At 42.7% G+C, this 4,450-nt stretch overlaps 1 non-coding gene across 1 annotated transcript; it reads right to left on the bottom strand.

Moving 5' to 3' along the window:
- Positions 1-2,183: 2,183 nt before the first annotated feature.
- Positions 2,184-2,321, bottom strand: LOC119933825. The gene has a single exon (XR_005452695.1). It is a non-coding gene; the product is annotated as a small nucleolar RNA SNORA7 (small nucleolar RNA).
- Positions 2,322-4,450: the final 2,129 nt, after the last annotated feature.

Here is a 4,450-nt window from a genome sequence, read left to right on the forward strand (position 1 = left end):
GCATTTAGTTCTTAATTTAGGGATAGGGGAAATAGTAAGAATATTTACGGAAGTATTTTGGGCCAGGACGAATGTCGAAGTGCTTAAGGGACACACAGCCAAGTTCATAGCTGGCACAGAGGGGAGGCTGGATAGGGTAATTAAGGGGCTTAGTCCTTTATTGGATAATTGTGCAGCATACTAGGGTACAAGTCAATTGCATTCTCTAATGCGTATGTCCAGTTTTCACTTTTCAGGTATACTTTACTAATTGTTCATTATTTCTTTTACTCTTAATCATAACCTTTACTAGGTAAAACTTGAATAGCACATTTAGAGTCTCATAATTCAATTGTTTGATGATGATATTGGGAAAATCTAACAACTTATGCATCTATTTTGATATACCATAGTGTAGAACATATTCCCCGCCCTTCCCCCCCCAAATGATCACACTTGGAGAGTTTCCAGTACTCTACCAGTCTCGACTATGGGAGGGAGAGTCAAGCAGAGGCCTACTTATTCAGTTCTTAGTTTGGGCAGAGGCTAGCGCATGGAAGACTATCTGCTACAAGTCAAAACCCACCTGTACTGGGCAACAGCGGCATAGGAGAGAGTCGAGGATGGATACTCAAGTTTACTGCACGGAAGGAGGCAGTGGTCAACCACTTCCATCTTTTGACCAAGAAAACTCTATGGATCACTACCAGAACAACTGCAGATGGAGGTGGGGCTTTCTGACAGAGATGTGTCCGTGGCGTCACTATGGGCCGGAAACAACTCGATAGCATAAAACAAGACAAAGCAAATTCTGGAAGTTGCTTTATTAAAATCTGCCTTTGATGCTGTGGGCCCCTCCCTTCTCCTGGGAACATTATGTAATCTTGACTTCACTGACACTATCCTCTCCTGGTTCTCCTCCTATCTCTCTGGCTACTCATTCTCAATCTTTCTTTCGGGCTCCTCCTCTGACTCTCCCCCTCTAACCATGGGAGTCCCTCAAGTTTCAGTTCTGGGTCCCCTTCTATTCTCCACCTACACCCAGTCCCTTAAAGAACTCATTCACTCCCATGGCTTCAACTACCATCTCTACATGGATGATTCTCCCCCTCTAGATTGTAAGCTCACCGTGGACAGGAAGCATGTCTACCAACTCTGTTATATCGTTCTCTCCCAAGCACTTAGTGTGGTGCTCTGCATATAGTGAGTGCTTAATAAATACAGCTGATTGATTGATGGGTGGATTAATAGGGAGTACTTGAACCTTGTTGCTCATACATACTTCTGAGAAATTGAAAATTTTAGCTCCAAAGGTGAATTTAGCAGACTTAACAGCAATTTTGCAGGCTCCCTAGAGTTAAGGTAATTTTTTTTTTCAATTTCTCAAAAATAGGTGCACGAGTTCCTAAAACTACAAACAGGAAGATACTGATTTTAAGTTTTTAATTATTTGCTGAAACTTTAAACAACCAATGAAGTCCTATTTTGATCAACACAGTGAATTGTAGCCATCATCATCATCAGTGGTACTTATTGAGCGCTTACTGTGTGTAGAACACTGTACTGAGCCCTTGGGAGAGTACAACAGAGTTGATAGACATAATCCCTGCCCACAACAAACTAACAGTTCATTCGTTCATTCAATCATATTTATTAAGGGCTCACTGCGTGCACAGCACCATACTAAGTGCTTGGGGAAGTACAGTACAACAATAAAGAGTGACAATCCCTCCCCACAACGAGTTCACGGTCCAGAGGAACTCACATGATCAGGCTTTGGTGGGGATGGAGGAAAAGCTGCTTTCCTAGCTTCATACGGAAAAACATTTCTTATTCTACACTGATGAATTTGGCATAATAGCAGTAATGGCAAGCAGTGAATGGAATGTTAAGTTTATGCTACAATCAACAGCATGGCTCCATCTCAGTGCTTACTTTATAGAAAACACCTGGCTCTCACTTCAGTTTTAGGCAGAGGACTGATAGATCTATTAATTATTGTCATGTCTTGTGCTGGTGAGTCGTCTCCGACCCACAGCGACTCCATGGACACATCTCTCCCAGAACGCCCCACTTCCCCCTGCAATCATTCTGGTAGTGGATCCAGAGAGTTTTCTTGGTAAAAAATTAGGAAGAGGTTTACCATTGCCTTCTTCCACGCAGTAAACTTGAGTCTCTCCCGTACTGCTGCTGAGGGAGTTTTGACTTGTTGCAGATTGCCTTCCACTCGCTCGTCCCTGCCCTAGCTAGGAATGGAATGGATACACCTCTGCTTGACTCTTCCCCCCATAGCCGAGACTGGTAGAGTATTGGAAACTCTCCAGGTGCAATCCTGAGAGGGGGATTAACTTTATTACCAAATTATATCATATCCTCAACCAGTTGAATTCCAAAGAGACTATCTTTGGCAGCAACAATCGGCATAGAGTTAGGATCCATCTCTCCATCAAAGATATTTACTGAGTGCTTACTGGGTGCCAAGCACTGGACTAAGTGCTTGGGAGAGTACGATATAACAGAGTTGTTAGGCATGATACCTGCCCACAAGGATCTTACAGTCTAGAAGGGAGACAGACATTGAAATAAATTCCAAATATGTACTTCTGGGCAGCGGAGCTGAAGGTGGAGTGAATAAAGGGTACAAATCCAATGGACTTGAAAGTTCAGTGGAAAGAGCCCGGGCTTTGGAGTCGGAGGTCAGGGGTTCAAATCCCGGCTCCGCCAATTGTCAGCTCTGTGACTTTGGACAAGTCACTTCACTTCTCTGGGCCTCAGTTACCCCATCTGTAAAATGGGGATTAAAGACTGTGAGCCCCCGTGGGACAACTTGATCGCCTTGTAACCTCCCCAGTGCTTAGAACAGTGCTTTGCACATAGTAAGCACTTAATAAATTCCATCATTATTATTATTATTATTCTCCTATAACTGGTGAAGTACTTTTTCTTTGTCATGGAGTGTTTCACTAGTACTCTGTATTCTTAATGTGCTATAGTTCAGTCACACTCTTCTTTATTCATCGTTGGCTGAGGCTCATCTATTAGGGCCCAATATTACAACTGTTTTTCACAGAAACAATGCTACATGATGGAGCACAAGAGATTTTTTTCCCCCTTTGGCTTGGGTTTCCTTAATTTTTTTTTTCATCATTCCCATATGATAGGACCTTGGACTTCGAGCAGTCTGAAGAGGGAGAAACAGAAATGGAGCCAGACGCTTTTGACAATAAATGTCATAAATGCACCAGGGGAAGGTCGTTATCTTAATACAGTGTAGACAAGGATGTTGGTCATTCATGAGCCTTATCAGTAACATAGGCACACATAGATACCATCTCCCCATCAAGTAGTATAACCTTTGAATTTAAAGGCCAGGGACAATTTCATGGATTAACAAACACACACACACCCGTATGGGACTACACTGCTCACTTTGCTCACCCTGAAAGAGCTGGAGAAGGTCCTCTAAGACTGACCTAGCCCAAATCAAACCTCTCTGTCAGTCCTGGATGCTTTCAAACCATCCCACATTCCTCTCTAGACTGAAAGCTCATTGTGGACAGGGAATGTGTTTGTTTATTTCTATATTGTACTCTCCCAAGTGCTTAGTACAGTGTTCTGCACTCAGTAAGTGCTCAATAAATATGATTGACTAACGGAATCAGAAGTTTCCAATATACTGTGCTTCCAGAAACTTCGGACAGGAGGAGGGGCAAGGCCAACCAATGTCCCTTGTTTTAGGGAATTTTGAAAATAAGCCCTAGATGGGTTATATCTGTTGCCTTATATCTACAGGAGCTATGAAATATGCAGGTTTGTAGTCCAGTAATTTTTTTTCTCCAGAGAGTGGTATCCTTTCTTGCTGCTGTTCTCGATTCTCCACTGAGCTGTTGAAAAACAAAACTTGGTTCCCTCTATACTGTGAGCTCGTTTTGGGCAGGAATGTGTCTGTTGTTTTATTTTACTCTCCCAAGCACTTAGTACAATGCTTTGCATACAGTAAGTGCTCAATAAATATGATTGAATTGAAGTGAATTGAGAGGAATCATGGTTCCTGAAGCAGCTCGAGACCCAGCTTTTATTAGTGACTTTCTCCAGTGTAGACCTAAGGCAGCGTGGCTCAGTGGAAAGAGCCCGGGCTTGGGAATCAGAGGTCATGGGTTCTAATCCCGGTTCTGCCACTTGTCAGCTGTGTGACTTTGGGCACGTCACTTAACTTCTCCGAGCCTCAGTTACCTCATCTGTAAAATGGGGATTAAGACTGTGAGCCCCATGTGGGACAACCTGATCACCCTATATCCCCCCAGCGCTTAGAACAGTGCTTTGCACATAGTGAGTGCTTAACAAATGCCATCATTATTATTATTATTATTATTCTTAAGGCATATCTTCCACCCTTAAATTAAAAGCATTTAGAAAAAAGTCCCACCTTTCCTTTAGATTCCATATTGGATTACAATCTAGACAGAAGTTT

The sequence above is a fragment of the Tachyglossus aculeatus genome, chromosome 10, assembly GCF_015852505.1.
Source record: "Tachyglossus aculeatus isolate mTacAcu1 chromosome 10, mTacAcu1.pri, whole genome shotgun sequence".
Lineage (NCBI taxonomy): Eukaryota > Metazoa > Chordata > Mammalia > Monotremata > Tachyglossidae > Tachyglossus > Tachyglossus aculeatus.